This window comes from Taudactylus pleione, unplaced genomic scaffold (genome assembly GCF_031769625.1).
Source record: "Taudactylus pleione unplaced genomic scaffold, aTauple2 ptg000781l, whole genome shotgun sequence".
In the NCBI taxonomy this organism is placed as follows: Eukaryota; Metazoa; Chordata; class Amphibia; order Anura; family Myobatrachidae; genus Taudactylus; species Taudactylus pleione.
This window is the reverse complement of record NW_028285183.1, coordinates 2,795,428-2,815,395: the sequence shown is the minus strand read 5'-3', so window position 1 is coordinate 2,815,395 and position 19,968 is coordinate 2,795,428.

The following is a 19,968-nucleotide window of genomic DNA, read 5'->3' as shown; positions in this document are numbered from 1 at the left end:
TGCATCCGATGGTGTATCTAAAGATGCACCTGTCACAGATTTTCACAGCTGCAAGATTCTACACATGGGCATCTCAGTTTCTTTGTTACTCAGAATCAATTTACTTTAAAAAAACAGTATTAAGTTACTTTAGAGGTGAGCAGAACTGTGCCAAAATTTCAAGAAAAAAATTATTGTATTTTTAAACTTACATTTCATGGACGTCATTGTCTAATACAAGAGATGGAGTAAAGCTTGGTTGATAACATTTGATTCATTCTGCTGTGTTGGTGTAGGATTGGAAACATTTGTGCCCAAATTCTCCAAATGTGCAAAATGTCACAGTCAAATGTGTAATGAGCAGGACTGACGCTACCACTAGGCAACATTAGGCAGCTGCCTAGGGCGCCAGGATTTGAGGAGAAGTGCTGAGATCGAGCAGTGGATAGATATAGTTCATCAACAAGGGATCTGCACCAGTAACACTCCCATAGGCAGTGCAGATGCCCCCCAGTTCCCCATTCTGTTACATGGGAGCAGCATCTATAGTAAATTCTTCGTCTCCCCTATGTGATGTCACTGAAATGACCCCCTCAATGCTGTGCTGGTAGAACCTACATTGTAGTATTCACGACCTAACTGCTGGCTGACTGAGAGCACTTAGAAGGGTGCACAGCCTACATTGATGGTCAAAAATGGCTCTACCATTGATGGCCAATGGTTTCAAACCATCAGTAGAAAATTGACGGTTGAGTCATAGATGACTACATGCTGTGCATGCACAGACCATCAACATCGGGCCATCACCACTGTTGTTTCGCAACATCAGGCTGCTGCAGCCAATGATGTGGTATTAGTGCCAAAAACACTAACCCTCGTCCATAGACCATGGCTACAAACCTATCAATGTTTGATGGCTATCCCTATGTAGAGGTATGGAGCCTGGAAGCAGAGCATCTCCTTCATAACAAGAGATCCTGTAGCTACTGACTGGGGCTCTGGGTCTCATAAGGCTGGTAATGGATAAATAGTGTAAGCTGTAGAGCTGTTGTATATACTGTAGCATTAGTAAATATATTATTAAATTAAAGCAGCTATGTTTACAAGTACATAAAAAAAAGGACTCAAATAAATCATAACAAGAAGTCTATGTTGTCTATATATTGTAATAACTTTTTCTTTGCTTTGTTTTTCAAAATCTAAAATGTAGAACATTTTTTAAAAATAAACCTTCTAGAAATTCTGCAGTGGAGCCTGGACAGTGTTTTGCGTCCAATATCAATGCATCTTAACTGTAGCCTTGCCAGCCAGCCAGGAGGAGGTCCTTTAAGAGTTAAGTTTTTTCAATGCACAAGTGTAAAGCATATGAGTTGCTGCAAATTGTGTATTGGGGGGAGGGGAGTTAGACTAAATCTTTGCCAAGAGCACCAATAAATTTTGAAGTAGTCTTGGTATTGAGGCAAATAATTGTGAATGTTTGAAAAATTGCAGTAACAATATGTAATTCTCAAATTAACGCAACTAGGTACATTTTGATAGATTCAGAAAAGTAATTGTCTGGAATCCATGTATGCATGAAGCTTTACTGACTACTAAAGCAGTAAAGATGACCTACTGCAGAACTAATGAGACAAAAATACAATAGCGATTTGTCAGCTATTGCAATGTGTATATTGTCAGCTGGCCACACTAATGGTGCCAAAGTGTAGACAGACCTGGAAACTGAAATATCAGACAGAGCAACTTTATCTTAACATGTGTGGTGAAATGTAAGCATTACATCAATCTTGCATTAATGTAGGAATAGGTGAAACATGGTGCTACAATGGTTAGCATTGCTGACTACATAATTGTAGGTTAATTGGTTGATGACTAAAACTGAATACAAGGCAATGTTATGTGAGTGTTTAGTGTATGTAACCATGTAGTATGGAATTTAGACTGTAAGCTCCAACAGGTCATTGCCTGATGTGAATGATCATATAATTATTAGTCTGGTTCTGAATTGCACATACATACATGTGGATCTTGAGATTTTTTGCAATCTGTGCATGCATCATGGGCTGCACACGCAACTTAAAGCACTTACAGGTGATACTGAGTGGGCCGCCATTTTACACAGTGCTAATGCATCTTTATGCTATTGCTGCAGCCAATGGGTTTCGTACAGAGATGCCCACTAATCCGTCGCTTTGTTTATTAAGTTGCAGCATCAGCCGCACATCAATCGCAACATCGAACATTTCCCTACCCTATGGAGGCACAGAATGTACGGCTAAATGTGACCGCTGCTATCAGTGAAACTGCTGCAAAATCCACAGTTGGTGACCGCAATATGCCAGCGTCTGGCTAGCAACCCCCCAGTTACCACCCAGGAATGCCCATTGAAAGTACCTCTCTCTTTGCGGTCTACGTTTGTGCTGTGGCTTTCGGTGGTAGCCATCGGAAAGCATGCACAGTGCAGCTCGGACGCATGTGCAGACTGAAAACATCAGCCGCTTGCGTATTGCATCATCTTTGCTTCTACCCCAGACTCAGTCCCTATATGTACAGCTCTGATATAGTGGCACTATTACAATAGCAAAAGAATATACATAAATACAATCATAAGGAACATAAGGAACTGAGAGCCTGATTCAGCAGCGTACGCAAAGGCGATTACGCACGCAGATTGAGCAATTGTTTACAGTGTGATTATGGTTGCACAGAGGAATCCATCGCAAAGTGAATGACAGGCTATCAGTGTTTGTGGATGGTTATGGGGAGCAGTCGGAAAAAAGCAGGCGTGTGTGTCTGTTTGAACGCTGTTTCATGGGTGTGCGTAAATTAGCCACTGTGATTGCATACGCAGCCTGAGAGCTCTCTACGTGCGGGGAGACTTGCAGTGTTTGCGGCTGGTCAGACTTGCTGTAAAGGCTACGTGATTGGCCGATTTTCATCGATGGTACCGATGTTGTTTATGCAGAAGAGCGACATTGGACAGATATGAGAAAGCAGCAGTGAGATTCTTTATGCTGGCTGAGCTGCGGCAGGCATTTGCATATTTTCACAGCTGCGTTATGTACCAAATATCAGGTGTGTTCACATTTGCTACACTGCTGAATTACTGTTGGATATAAACTAAAATTTGTATTATTAAAAAAAATAATAAAATTAACAAATAATTGTTGGGACAATTAGTGGGCAAAATCGGATCAGATGTTCTACAAAAATCAGTAATTCTGCTTAGCTTTGTTGTGCAGGTGAGTGAAAATCCGCTGTTTTCAGCCACTCTCTACAAAAACAGGTTAAAAGATCATTTACACCGAGGACTGTGCCGCAGGCAAACTGCTTTTGATCCTTCTTAGAAATGCAGCTGTCACAAGGATCATTGGTCATTGATCCCTGCAACAACTGCTCCAGTCCATTCGCACATAAACACGGTTAAAACTGAAAAATACTTAAAATGCTGTTTGCATCATTTTGAGAAATGTTAGTTAACCTCTTAACTGCCATGAACAGAACACATACAGTATGCCCTGGCAGCACCACTCTTAGGTAGACAAATGAGCACTTTTCACATTCTAATTTTATGCATCATCCAAGTAACAAGAAATGTATTTGTTACATCAACATTCAACCTGTACACTGTGACCCGGAACCTGCTTCCAAACACCAACTTTTGTAATATTTATTTATTTAACGTGATATTATTCAACAAATTTAGCCATAGCCACTGTTATCACACACATCAATAAGACATGGCACAGCTCACATCTTCATTTATATACACAAATCAATAGTGTAAAAGTAAAAGGCAGTCAGGATAACAAGTAAAACTCTCAATAAGCACATTCTATATCAATAACATCAACTGATATTTATACTTCCAAAGTTAAGTGATTTTCAATAACTTTAAATTACAAATAGAGGATGCTGTAAGTCAAATCTAAGTTCACATAGAACAAGGGCAGACTGGTTTTAACTAGTGGATTCAGGTGAAATAATTGCATTGTGGATATACATGTATTTGTAATCTTTTTTGTAATGGGCTTCAATTATGTCTCTATAGTTGTGCTATAGAGTTGAGGGGATGTTTCCCCCCCTTCTCAGAGCTCTTAGTGCTGCTCTTAGCCTGCCCCACCTGCCTCTTACCCCTGCCTGCAGCCCACCAACAAGTCATATGCCAACCAATGTCCCTCTGTCCTCACCTATAGCTGCACCAGCAAATACACCTGCCCTTGCATATACCACTTCTCTCCTTCCTCTCCTCCACTCAAATTGCCTGGACGAGAACATCATGCAAGATGATCACACATGTGGTGACATGGGCCAGTGTCCATATTGGGTATTGGGATGCACACAAGTATCATCACAGCATACGACAGTGCACCTCTGCGCCATCGGAGGAATAGATTAATTGGTGGAGAAGAAAGAGGTTTAAAAAATCTGCACTATTGCTAGTGATCCAGTAAATGACGTGTCCAAAATGCTATATTTATGTGCTTTCAAATTTGTTTACTCTTGATCTAGTAGATTTTAACAAACTAACTACTCAATAGAGCCACCAATCAAGCACTCAGTCAACCACCAACCAATCAAACAACTATCCGATCAAAATACTAATCAACCAAACAGCCAATAAAATGTAAAGTTTTAAATAACTACTTTTTGAACAACATTTCCACTACAGTATATTATTAATTTGTCTATAAGAATTGCAGACTGGGTTTAACCAGTGACTGCATTGCGTTCTGCTTTATTACAGTTAAAATATTTTATGTTTTTGTGACAGTACTTAATTTGGTGCAATTGTGTCACCCATATGTCAATTATATATGCAGTAACTAAATAAAATTGTAATAAAAATTGTAAATTTGCCCCAAAATACTACTCAGATATTGTTACGATTCTCTCACACAGGAGAGATCGCAGGACTGCTGACCAGGGCTTGATATGATGGAGAAGTGGCAGTCCTTTCACAACTATGGCTAGCTGGAGTGTGGCTGTGGTAAATGACACAATAGGTATAGATAGGGTACACTATAATTAACAAATAGTGGTCTGGGTACATCTTGGGACTAAGGGCAGGAATGACCAGGACTGTAGTGAATACCAGGATAACAAGGCAAGACTAGACTGAACAAGACATCACTAGTGATGTCAGAAGTGGACTTCCTGCTCTATTAGAGCAGGAAGTCCACTCGGGCTTGCGGGAGCTGAGACCCTACCACAGGGATTAATCGCAAGCCCGATGGTCGCGATAATCGCGATGGACTCCAGGCCGCTTGCACAAGCTGTGAATGGTCACCCACAGCTTTGTGAGTGGGCTGGAGAAAAAAAAACACGCCCTGATTCAGAGTGAGCGCTCGCCAGCAGCAAGCGGCTCTGAATCAGGCCCAATGTACATAAATAGGGGTCTTAATAGAAGTATTTATTATCCAATTCTGCCAAATGCGAAGTTACTAGTAAAAGCTGAGTAAAATAGTAATTACAATGTACCATCATTAAAACATTTCTTTCTTGAAAAAATCAGAAGGAAACTTCTGCTCTTGGTTCTAAAATGCACTGGACATTATTTAAGCATACTCTACTTGCCAGGTTTTTTTGGTTCCCAGCGGGGAGATTCAGATGGTCACTGCGAGGCATGCATCAGGGCAATTTGCATAATTAGGCTCCTCCCCTAGAGCCACATTTCCGCAAATCTCAGGAATGTAAAAAGGAGTTCTTTAGGTCTGCTCAAAATTCAGGAGCCCTATAGACATACCAGGAGAGTAAGCAAGTAGGTACAGTATTTAACCATTTCAATGCTTAGCGGTTTTTACTATGTTTTTAGGCTATTTGGTCATTTTTGGACTGATTATATTTTGGTTCTGCACTCATATCCTACAAATTATAAATAGTAAAAGGGAAAGCACATGCTTTAAATAAATGCTGTCAGGTTCTGGATCACATTTTTATGTAGGTTGAAAATTTACTTGCACTCAAGTATAAGTTATAAATTTATACAGTAGGAAAACTATCGTCATGCCTATGTCTGCATGGAATGGGACTGTAATGCCGGTAGCTGTTTAGCCACCGGTTCAAATCCCGACAGCGGCTGACTGACAGGATGAAAATCCCAACAGAAGCAGGTAAGTATGCTAACCTCCCCTGTCCCTCCATAACCCTAACCCTCATTTAGTTGTGCCTAACCCTAACCTCACCCCGGGGATGCCTAACCCAAAACCCCCCTTACTGCTCCCTAAACCTAACCCTCCTAGGGGGGTGCCTAACCCTATCCCTCCCCCTTAGGAGTGCCTAACCCTAACCACCCCCCAAAACCTAACGCTAACCCTGCTAACTGCCCTAAACCTAACCCTCCCCCCCATGGCTAACAGGATGGATGCCCCAAACTTACCTCGTTTGGGCATGCATCATCCTGGATTCCGGCATCGGGATTATGATAGGCGAAGAAATAAATCATAGATCCATAGCCGGCGTTCAGCTGTTGGGATTGTGACCAGCGGCCTTGAGGCCGCCGGTCTCATAACTACATCACGTCTGCATGGTTCAGGAAAAGGAAGAGTGCATTAAAAAAATGCATATATTCACGCATATGCAGAGTTGAATTTTGAGATGCAACTGCATATTTACATATTAAGGACCCCAAATCATCTTTATTTTATCATGTCCCCAAAGTTCATAAAAACAGAGAAAGACCATCAGGTTGTCCGGTAATCACAGGCATAGAATCTTTAACTTATAACTTATCTCACTTCTTAGACCTAAAACTACAACCTTTCGTTAGAGAGCTAAAATCATACCTCAAAGATTCCACAAGTCTACTTAGATTGTTGAAAGATGGTTACCATCATATATTTGGCTTACAATAGATTTGCAGGCCCTTTATTCCACTATCCCACATCTAAAGGGTATCCAGGCAGTAGAGGAGACATTAAACACGTCAGAAGAATCAAATCATAAAGAAAGGGTATAAATCTTAAAAAGCATTGCCTTTATCTTACAACATAATTAGTTTCGATTTGAGGGGGAATTTTTCCTGCAAAGACAAGGGACGGCAGTGAGCACCAAATTTGCCCCATCATATGCCAATATATTGATGGGATCCTAGGAACGCCAATATATCTACAGGTCGGAATTCAATAATAATAATATAATTTTGTTCCGCCGATATATAGACAATCTTATTTTTATTTGGAAGGGCGATTTAGCCAGTGTTGATAGATTTCTAATATACATTAACAATAATGAATTCAAATTAAAATGTACTCATAAACAACATAAAGAGATAATTGATTATTTAGATATAGTCTTGGAAGGGAAATCAAATGGAAAAATAGAAACTAAAACTTTTTTCAAAGAAGTAGTTGCAAATAGCTTTATACCATCTTCTAGCTGCCATTTACCATCCTGGATCAACAATGTGCCATATGCCCAATTTTTGAGGATACGTAAAAATTGTAGTGAAGCGAGTCAATATTGGGAAAAGTCCACTATGCTAAAGTAAAGATTTGACGATAGGAGATATAACAAAGTTAGGTTAGTAGAGGCAATGAGAAAAGCTTCAAAATTGGAAGGAATGCTCTTCTACAAGAGAGAAATGGTCGAACCAATGATAGGAGTCTACAAGCTAGACCCATTATCACCCACTACAATAGAGAGAGCAATAAGATAAAAAGAATCCTAAGATGCCATTGGTCCACACTATTAAAAGATCCCATATTAGGCCCTGAACTTCCCAAAGAACCCAGAATGATTTTTAGAATAGCAACAATTATGAAGAGTATACTAGCACCAAATAGACTAAAAGTGGCGAAAAAAGAGATAGACAAAGAAAAAAAAATTCTAATGAAAAGAACAGGATGTTTCCCTTGTGGAAAATTTATATGCTGTAAGCATATGGAAAACAATTCTTTTGTTCTCCCTAAGGAAAATAAATATGGAATAAAACACACCATTAGAGATGTCATCACATGTGACACTACATTTGTAATATACAGAATCACATGCAGTTGTGGAAAAGCGTATATAGGGAAAACAAAAAGATCCTTAAAAATCTGTATCCAGGAACATCTGCGAAATATTCGTAATAAGATCTTAACACATAGTCTACCCAGACATTTCAAAGAGGTGCATCAATCAAATCTTAAGGGACTAACTTTTACAGCCTTGGAGCATATTCGGGCTATTGCTAGAGGAGGGAGCAGAGAATTAGAATATGGTTTGAGGATAACGGATAACACTGAGATCTGTGGGTTATCATTGCACAATCCTCCATAAGAATTTGTCTTTTCCAATATATCTAATCACAACTGAATATAATTTAGAGACTCTTAACTAATATAAGTGCCCTCTTTCATATACTTGTTGTGTGTTCTGTTCAATCCTTCTAACAGGGGATTTTTGTGAGGGGAGCAGCTGGTGGACTAACCAAGTATTGTCCTTTAAGATTTAGCTACATTATCTTAAGAGCAAACTGTAGGCATTGGATTTGCATATTTATATATGCCTGTTTTGCTACTTGTCATCAACATCAATGTACACTTGCAGCTATCTTATACCAGATGCAAGAGATAAGATGCACATCTAAAAGTTATATTTTTCCTTACATTACCACATCCTCACTTAACTTTGGTCAGATGTTTAGATTTTGTCAAATGTGCTCAGTTCGGAAGCATGTACAGTTTTAAGAACAATACATTTCACAAATAGGCATATGTATTTCAATATAAAACAAAAACAAAAAGAACCTCCCAGTGTAATATTTTTCAATCAACACCAACGTAACTAAGAAAAAAATCCACTTCTGTATAATGTGGACCCTTGCCAAATATAAAAGAAAATGCCCCTCAGGAAGAGCAATATACATGCTGCTCACGGTTAGACGAAACCTGTTGGATTGTTGTATGATTTTATTTCTGGAAGATCAGTTAGTGGTTTGGCCTCCTGAAACAAAGTTAGAATTTTCACATAAGCCTTTGATCTTTTTTAAATTGTACGTGCATTGTATGCTAGCTTAAATAAAACTATTTTCTATATACGGTATGCTATGCTGTTCCATCTTATACTTGTTTTGTGAATGAACTTATACTGTATGTGAAAATATTGATTTATCCTAATGTGGACTAGAAATTAATGACAACTTTGAAGCGTTTCCATGATTGGTTCAGATAGGCACTATTTTCATATACTGTATATTTGGTATGGGACCTTTGAGTTTTTTGTTGAATCACATTGCTGTTTATTGAAAAATATTGCACTAGGATTTGTTTTTTGCTTTATTTTTTTATTTCATCTTGACAGTGCAAGAATTGGGCTTCCCCTCTGATCTTTGAGGGATTGATGAACATCATGTTGTTTGAATTTGGATGATCACAAGAGCCACTGTTTTTTTTTTTCGTTTGTATGTTCAACCCGGTATCTACCCCAAAATGTCCATGATGTATCAAACTGGAAATTGTGAATTGTGGGCCTTATTCAGCAGTCCATGCTGATGTACTGCTGAATGCATATTCTTGACGGTCAGGAATCTGTGCAGGTGCATGACCCATTCTGCACATGTGCGGGTCTGCGATCCCTCAGGGAGACTGGCAGCAGACTGTTAGTGAATGACAGTCTGCTGCCATTTGTGCGCAGGGAGGGGGCGGCGATGCCCTCCATTCCCCATAATGGAGGCATGTCGCCATCAGTGGGGGGGAGGGAAGAAGCCAGGATCTTCGTCGGCTGATGGAGATTTCCTGGATTCTTCCTCTCAACTGCGGTGGCTGGTTACAAGTCCCCATGGGTCACCTTAGCCAGCCGATGTTCCGCAAAGTATCCAATGCTGCACTGGACAACGCAGCTCAGATACGTAATGCAGCAGGAGGCATGATGTCTCCTGTGTATTACCATATCTGCACAGACGGAATTGCAAAGCTGCTTGCGAGCAGCTTTGCAATTCCGTCTGAAGCTGAATTAGGCACTGTGTTTTTATTATTTGTTGTGCTTTGAGCTTTCACAAAAAAAATAGTCATCTGTATAGTACACTATATTACCAACTCTTAAATAGTGTTTTAATTAATCATCACCTTTTTATAAATTTTTAGCATATGGTTCTGGCATCAGAAAACACAAAACTGCTGTTTATTCAACTTTAGAGCAACTGTCCTGAAGAAAAGTAAAAAAAACACATCCAGCTGTTGATGAAAATATTTCTTCCAGTCATCCATCAGGACACGCATACGCTCTACTGAAATCGCATTATGGAGTCGGTTAACCAGATCATTTCAGTTGTGCAGCCGGATGAAACAAATGTGAAACACTCTTCCTTGTTTACTTTCAGTGTGAGACCTAAAATATTTATGATATATTAGCTGCAAAACCAGCCACTTGTATATTGAAGGTTAAAAGCCTGAGCTGTTGCTAATGATTTATACATGATGTGGCTTTGTTTCAACGTACCAAAAGCATGTGCTTTTAAATCAGATGATCAGATTTTACTCCTGACTTTAAGTTATTATAGATTTAAACTTAACTTGTGGGTTTGGTCTTTGTGGTTCAGCTGTGGTCACTATGACTGGTTTAACATTTGTTTTGTTCACATAGAGACATAGCTACTCTGCTTTAATTATTAAAGTTATCAGTAACATATTAAAGAGCCATATATATGAAAGCTAAAGCCAAGCATAAATTTCCTGGTTTATGTTTCAAGTCAAATTGATGCATTAGTGAGCAGTACCAGTGATTTTCAATAGGGACTGTGGTCTAGTGCAGTGGTTCTCAACTCAAGATTTCAAGTACCCTAAACTGGTTATGTTTTCTGGATTTCTGTCAGAGGAAACAGGTGGGACAATTACTGACCAAGCAACATAAATCAACTCACCTATGTATGATTAAAGATTTCCAGAAACCATGACCTGTTGGGGTACTTGGGAACTGAGTTGAGAACCACTGGTGTAGTCCAATTTACCAAGCTCTATAAAACTTAGCTTTCTAGGTTTTGGGTCCGATAGCTAAAGTTATCTTAAGATGGTGTTTGCCATTGTAACCCTAGCTTTGTTCTGCGTTTGCAAGGCCAAGATGCTGCTTATGACCAATGTCGGAGCCCTCAGTAAAGTGATAGCAATCTGTCTTACTTCACTGCAGATCTCCTAGCTGGGACAGGTTCCTATTAAATCTGCTGCCCAGAAACATTTGTTTGCTAAAAAATGCTGAAAAAAATAATGTCATATTGCTGCGTTATGTACTGTAGCAATAAGTAATGATACTTTCGGGGCCCCTATGTCACTAGTGATGAATAGGTCTCTAAACAAGATGTCAAACTTTTTGAACTTCTCCCATACAGGTGAGACAATTACAGGATTGTTGCACATGCTTAGAGAAGATTTCCTGAATTGGGACTCAAAAAGGAAGAAGGCTAAAGAACAGAAAAAAAAAGTTAATGAAGGAGCTTTAAAATGATTTTTCTCTTAACCTTATTTTTCTTTATAGTTAGAATTCAATTTTGTTTTTATCTATTACGTTTGGGCCATTTTAATAAATTTAGCATTAATGGACTGTTTTTCTTAGTTTCCTCTTTATAGACACTCTTTAAATAATAATCAAATGTTTATTTTGTTTTTTAATTGGTTTGTTTTCGTATGTTTTATATAAGAATGAGGTAGAGACTGATTTGAAGTAACCTTGGCATTCAACCATTTGCTCACCCAGCCTTTATACATTGGAGCATTTGTTCTAGTGCTACGTGTAGCTGCTGTGACCATTCAGTCTCATAGCAGTGGAAAGGATTAGGTCTGGGTGATGATTGTTGGCTTTCTAGACCTGGTGGGCAGTCCCAGCATTGAGTCCAGAAATTTCAGCCTGCTATGACCCTCTTGGAGACTTTCCCACCTGTTATTCAATTGCTGATTACTGTACTTCATGTGGTGTTGCAAACATATTTTATGACAGAAGAGGATGCATTATTGGCCATAAATCTTGCACATACAATACAGTGTCATCAGACTGCCCATGTTTTGTTATTCTGAATAAGGGTACAGTTATGGCTTCTTCACTGGATAATCTGTCCTCTGATATATTTTTTTTACTGCTGCATAACTTGATGTTAGCAGGAGCACTCAGATAAAGACAGATATCTGTAGATTCATAGGGTACCAGAGTGCCCCACTTTGTAGAGGGGCTGGGTACTGGGAAGATATACCACCATCATGGAGGTATGGAGTGTGCCTGAGTATGGGGACCTCAATAGCGATGGAGTCCTGACGGGCCACAGATCAATCTGTGTGCCAATGGCCCCAGGTCCAGACAACGCTTGGGTTGCAACCTTACCCCAGGCAGTGTGTAAAGAGTGGGGTAATAATTGGGATGGGACGTGCTTCGGGTTGTGGGGATGAATGGGGGATGATTCTATATTGGTGGGGGGGTGGAGAAGGGGGGTGAAGGTGCTGCATCATAAAGTAGAGGTACCTGGTCCTACTGATGATTAGAACTAAAATCGTTCCATTTTAGTGTGTAAAGAGTGGGCTGGTATTTGCAACAGGACATAGCCACCCACTCAAACATACTTGGCCTAGCACACAGTACTGGAGCTTATGGGATCTGCTGGTGGCACTGCTGTGAAATGTTGACAGTAGCAAGAAGTTTTGCATAGTGGCAGAAGAGATAGTGTCACTGGTCATGGCCAAATTTAGGTGCATACAATCTAATGTCTCTGGCAAAAAGTGATTGAGTTGGGGCTGCTCAATCAACATTGATTCAAACAATCCATGATGGATTTGCAAATTGTCTGTACCTGTTGATTGTTTCTGTTATGTATAGGTATTTTTGGTGAGTGGGTTACTAGGACTCTGCTGAGCAATCAGTCAGAACTAATAAACATCATTCAACCTAGATGATTCTAGGCTATTGAACATGAACATTATTGGCAACATGTTCTAAAAAATTCATTCAGCCACATGCATTTTTGGGTTCCAAAACTGCAGGATCTCCATTTACTTCAGCCAGGACCACCCATATGTAATATGACCCCCTTATAAAAAAATTGATCATAGGCCCACTACCCCTGAAGAGATGTTTCTTAAAAATGCAATACAGGTATTGCAATTTCTAATTAAAATAATTACATTTAGAGCAATTATTGTATAATGTTTTCTGGTGGGCAAAGCAAAAAACTAAATTTGTTAGATTAGATTAATTTAAAATTTAAAAGTACTGTAGTCTCCATGGGATATTGCTGGTAAAAAACATTCTTTTATTTACTCTATTTCCTGGAGCGCATACAGTTGCACATAATCCGACACTCAATCCAGTCTATCAGCCATGAGTACCCCTGAGTCTGTGGATGCCAGTGTTGGGAAAAATAACATTTGTAATATGAACCTGGCACTTCACAGTGGACTGCCCTTGAACAATGAGTCATTAAGCTTCACACTCTCCATGGCTCTAGCAGGGATCGGTATGAAATACCGCTGGATGCCGGAAGACCGGCACCAGTGAAGATCCCGACAGCAGCTAAGGTAAGTATTAACTATCCTAACCCTAATCCTCCCTTAGGGGTGCCTAACCTCCCCCCAAAGTGCCTAATCCTAACCCCCCTGTAAGTGCCTAAACCTAACCTCTCCTTCCCAGCAGCCTAAAATTAAGTGTTCCGGGGGGTGTTTAACCCTAACCCCCCCAAGTGCCTCACTCTAACCTCCCCTGTAAGTGTCTTAACCTAACCCCCCCTTCCTCACAGCTAAAACCTAAGTCTTCCAGGGGTTCGCCTAACCCTAAGTTCCCCCTGGGAGCACCTAACCCAACCCCCCGCCACTGTCCGCGCCCAGCTTACCTTCAATTGGGATGCTGAGCATCGGGCTTCCGGCGTAGGTAAAATGACAGGAGTCGGGATTTCGCCTGTCATTCAACCCTTTATTGGGATTAGACAGTCGGGATGCCGACGGTCGGCATTTAGACCGCCGCCATCCTGACTGCATACCCTCTAGCAAAAAGAAGAAACAATGGAGGTACATTCTTCCAATTTTCTCCATTTAGACTCCATGCAGTGCTTGGCACAAATGGGGCAGTTTTAATATTCTGTACATTTGAATGAGCAGTGAATCAGTTAATAAAATAATTTCCTTATTTCAAAATATAATAAATTCCATACAAATATTAAGTATCATAGCTATATTTTGTTCTGGACTTTTTTCCTGTAAAAATTTAAATTTTTATTTAAAAATTACTCACTTAAAAAAAAAAGAATTGGTTAATAAAAATAATATCTCTCCTCCAATATATATATTTTTTAGTTTCTTGGAAAGTGCACAGATCTCGGTGACTGCCTTAGGTTGAGTAAAATAAGAAATTTGTGGAACTTTCATCAGAGGCTGACACAACTCTGTATTCTCTACAAGAAGGCTGTCTAATATCATTTCATTTTGTGAGTCATTATCACCAGTATCAGCATATTGTATACAGATTGTTTTTTAATGTGAACAACTGTAAATTGCTGAATGCCTACTGTATATTTTTGTACTCTACATACCTTTAATAAGGATGCATACTGTATGCAACACAAACATTTGCTTTAGTAACACTAACACTGGAATTGCTTTTTTTTTTGGGCTGTACCACATTTTTTTTTGGTGGCAAACTGTTATCACATCCGTACACAGGGCCTGATTCAGACCCGGACGCAAGTGGCCGTACGGTCGTCCACCGTACGAGCAGAAATATTTTAATGCAAGCGCTCGCTCGTATGTTCGCTCGTAGCTAACCTTCCGTCCCATATTCTCCCAACCCCTCCTCTAGCTAGCGAATGTTCAAAATAGTGAGCGTCCGTCTCCTCTTTGGTTGCAGGGAGTGCTCGCACAAGTCAATTCCGGAAGTGGCCCTGTCAGTTTTCGATTGCCTGCTATTTCATTCTGCAAACATACTTGAATCGATTACTGCAATCACTATATTAATTACCTTAATTGTTATTCACATGTTTGCAATCCTGGTTTGTTTTTCAATGTCAATAAACTTTATTCTTGTTAGTGTTTGTCATTTCTTCTGCAGAATACGTACGGTTTTACCAAGGGGATGGTTTTTCTAAATTAAAAGTTTGCTTGAATGCTACTATTGTTTTGCAGTTTTTTTTATAGGCAGATTTTACTACTTTAATATTTATATTTAAATTAGCTTACGCATGTCACTGCATCAAGCCTATCATAACTCACATTATATTTGTGAGGGTGTAGGTCACATGACTCATACAATAACCAATAGAATTGTTCCTGTTAATTTACAAAGTACATTAGCCAATCAAAATTTTTCTATGACCTTTATGTTTTAATAAAGGTCATAGATTTTTTGTGTACAAAAAAATCATTGCCATCATGAGAGCCAACGCTTTCTGTAGGCGGGAGCTACTGGTCCTCACTGAGGTGATGGACGAGAGAATTACGGACCATCCGGCCCCCATCACCAACCTCCGCAAGCGGAGGGCCTACGCGGAGGTGAGCCGCCGCCTGCGTTCCCTCGGCTATCGCCGAAATATAGGGCAGTTTGAACGCATTTTTTTTTTCTCATACCTGCATGTGCATGTTTACAGTATAGCCCTGTTGGTTTATTTTGGACATACCTGTGTGTGCATGTTTACAGTATAGCCCTGTTTTTTTTTTTGGCCAAAAAAAGAAAAGAAACTGGTAATTAAAAATATTTTTCTCCATCATTTAGGGGCAGAGTGGATAGTCAGACGTCGCAGACATGTGTCTCGTCCCCTATCCCCCACTCCCACCCAAACATCCCCTGCCCACTCTTCCCCAAATTCCACCTCCACCCCAGACTTTGCTGTCCTTCAGTCCCTTCCCTCTCCTCACATTACCATCTCTCCAACTTCCCCCTCCCCCTCAAACCCCCCCTTTCTTTTCCTCACCCTCCACTTCTGGCAACATCAGCCCTCCTCCTTCCATGAGGCACTGGCCCACCTCAGATGAGGAGGAATTCGGGTCTCCAGGCCCAGTCAGCAGTGTGACCGGTATGTTTAAATTTTCAACTATGGTTTTTGTTTGTTTTTTTTGTTGAAAATATTTTAATTTGGTTGATGTTGTCCTTTTGCCTGTGCAGTTCAAAATAGTAAAGTAGTTAAATTTTTATATATATATATATATATATATTTGTGAAACAATGTCAAGGATGTTTTCCCCTTACACATATGACACATGTCCAAACACTCAAACTTGTGACTTTCTTGTTTATGGTACCAACAAATGTTGTAGTTTTGCTTAGGTTAAATACATATGTTTTTTTTTTAATTTCTTCTTTTTGGGCCCTTATTTCTTTGAAATCTTTTCGTTTGGCATTCCTTTTTTTTGGACATGTTTTTGTAACTGATGTTTGTTTTTAGTATAGCCAGAATTTTTTGTGTGTTTTTAAAATTTAAATGAAGGTGTTATTTTAGTAATCCGCACATTTTTTTCCCCACAGTGGCCCAGAGGCATCACGAGGCAATTGCTGCTGGATTGATTGGTCTTCGGGGACCACCTTTGTGTGCTCCTACGCCACTAAGTTTTTGCCATAACCAAAAAATTTTTATACCAAAATAAAGGTTTTTTTTAATTATTCAAGTCTCATTCCTTTTCTGTAAATCTTAGATTGTTGAACCTTACATAAGTCTTCTATTTGTCCCTGTGTTTTGAAGTAATATAAATTTGTTTGTAGAAAGGTCAAGTAAGTATGTAAGCTTGCAAATTAAACACATAACAATACCAATAGGTTTGTAGAATTAACAACAAAAATGTAATATTTTTTTGGGGGGGTAATGTAAAAATTAAAGCTACCTGCTTAGGCCTAAAATTGAAAACATACTGATTCACCATAATACCTTTGGTGTTTGTTTATAGCAACAAAGCAGAGTACAAAAGTTTAGAAATAAAGAAATTACAGTATTAGGCATTAAGCATGTTTGCATTTTTTTGAGCAGGTTATACTTGGTTGTAATTTATGAAGGAAATGGTTGGTTAATGTAAAAAAAACATTTATTGCACACAAATAATAATCACCAAGTGAATTGACAAAATAATTTCACACATTGAAAACACACACAAAAGTCCAAACAACACCAAAATCCCCAAACATAAAAAAAATCAGGAACTGTTTGAAGAAGTAGAATGCAAACATGAATCCACAAATGAGGAGAAGAAATCATTGTTCCCGAAGTTATAGCCAATGTGTCCACATAAAGTCATTTGTGTTGATCAGGTAGTATGCATGGATTTTTATGGTCATTTTAGGGAATAAAACAAAAACAAAATAAAAACTTAAAAGTGTACATTAAAATATTACATGTCTACATTTTGTCAATTAAATTAATTTGTGGAAATAATTACCTTAAAAATCTTGCAACAATTTCATCGCATATGGCCCCCCCACATACTGACCTCCGACCAACCTCGGGGGGGGGGCATCCTCAGGCAAGGCATCCTCTGGCTGCATTAGGACACCACTCCTTATGGTGATGTTGTGAAATATCTCACACAGGACCACAATTTTGTAAACCATAGCCGGCAAATACATGAGGTCGCCACCAGAGCGGTGGAGGTATCTGAATTGGCCTTTTAAAAGGCCGATACAGCACTCCACCACCTGCCTGGTGGCTGTAAGTGCGGAATTATACTCACTTTGTGGTCCTGGTGTGGGAACCAAATAAGGAGTGAGCAGCCAGGGCGTGCAAGGGTAACCACTGTCTCCTGTGAAAATATAAAAAATAACATCAGGACCATTGGGTACCAAGCTTTGCATTGGTTTCAACTGAAGGTGCCAACTTACCCAGAAGCCATGCATCACCAGCTTGTAGGTTGTTTAATTTCTGCCAAATCCCTGATTGCCGGATGACGAAGGAATCATGTGCACTGCCTGGGAATTTGGCATTCAGGGACAGGATCTGGAGGGAGGCATCACATACCACCATTACATTCAGTGAATGAAAGTGCTTTCAGTTCCTAAATATAGCCTCCAGCCTTGCTGGAGGCTGAAGTGGTATGTGAGTGCCATCCACAACCCCTATGATGTGTGGGAAGCCAGCAATTTGGTAAAATTTTTCCTTCACCACATTAAGGGAACCCATATCCAATAGCATTTTAATAAAATGATGGAGGTGTTTAAATAGTGCATCCATCACTGCCCTCAGGATCCTAGAAAAGGAGGATTGGGATATTCCTGCTACTATTCCCACGGTGGTTTGAAAGGATCCTGAGGCACAAAAATGTAACACTGACATTAATTGCGTAAGTGGTGGTATTGCTGCAGGACTGTCAATTTGCCGTTCAAGATCACTCTCTATTAATGAGAGAGTGTCTATGATGATTTTTGGAGGCAGACGGTATCGCCTTAACACCTCATCATCTGGCATTCCAAAAAGGGTGACACATGTTCTATATATCTGGGGCCTTGAATGCCTATGAGGCCTACGCCTGGGATGAAGTTGAGGTTGGTCGGGTTCTGGAACCATGGCCAATATAATACGACCAACATCAACCTGAAATGTTAAGCCAGGTAGTTAATGTTTTAGACAAATGTGTTAAGAAAAATATACTTATCTTTTCAAAGAAAACCAAAGATTTTTACAGGCCTGGGTCGTGTCATGTGAAAATCCAACTACATTTCAAAAGTAGAAAAGATTTTAAAGATTAATTTTATAAACTAGGAATTAAACCAAATATAGTTTTCTAAAATTTAGAGAAGGGACCACACATTAGTTTGCAAAATATTACGCTACATTTAGAGTTAAGACATGATTTTACACAGAACAAGAACACATTAGTTCGCAAAATATTACGCTACATTTAGAGTTAAGACATGATTTTACACAGAACAAGCACACATTAGTTCGCAAAATAGTACGCTACATTTAGAGTTAAGACATGATTTTACACAGAACAAGCACACATTACTTAGCGAAACATATGCTAAGACCAACACATCTAATTTGTGAATTAATAAAACCAAAAACACTTACCAAAAACAGACAAATATCAAAAAGTTATAAAAGGTCACTTGGGTCCCAGCCAAAATAACTTCAAAAAAAAAAAAAAATGTAAAAATGTAATCAAAATTTATTTAAAAATGTTTATGGGATTTTTTTAAATACTTACTCAAAAATATAAATAAAAATAGCAAAAAAAATACGCAAAAACTGATAACTTAAAGAAAAAAAGTAATACAAAAACGTTCCTTCAAAAAAATACCAACAACTCCTTCACGCTCCACTAAGCAAATTACAAACCACTACACTGAAATTCCTCCAACAATCCAAAAATGCCACCTCGAATGGAGTCACACCAAGCCATAAATATGCTTTATTTTCCAGCTCAAATTAAGGACGGACAATAGGAGCGCACAATGAATGATGCGGCTGAATAATGCTGACGCATGTATAAAAACGTCACTGAAGGCCCAAATCGGTCTGCTGCATTGAGAAAAGACAATGAGTACAGAGCAGCAAAGTACTGGCCAAGAGGCGCCATGTAAGTATTTGTTTTTTAAGGGGAAAATGCTTATGTTTAACATTAAATTTTGAAACATTTTACTTTAAATATTTTTTAAACATTTAAAAAAAAGGTGTGGAGGATGCCATGGAAGAGGCTGCTGGGCCTAGTAGGCAAACTAGGGCCAAAAAAAAAAGGCAGCCACAATTCACAAGGAAGGAGATGGAGGTTTTGGTGCAAATGTGCAATGACAACCTGGCACAGGCACCAAGGATTATGGGTGCAATCCAGAGATGGAAACTGTGGGACGACATAACCAGTGGTGTCAATGGGGTGGGTGAGTTTGAACGTTCAACTCGGGAGGTCAAATGCCGGTACGTAAAAACTACATTTGACTAAAAAGTGTTTACAGGTCCAAATACTGCAGTAATAATGCCAACTTTTTAACCAACAGATGGAGCGACTTCAAATATCGGCTTAAACAAAAACTGGCTGATAGGGCTAGGCATGCAGGGGAGACAGGTGGTGGTCCCACCCCTGTGTCACTTGAGCTCACGGATTAGGAGGAGCTGGCACAGAGGTG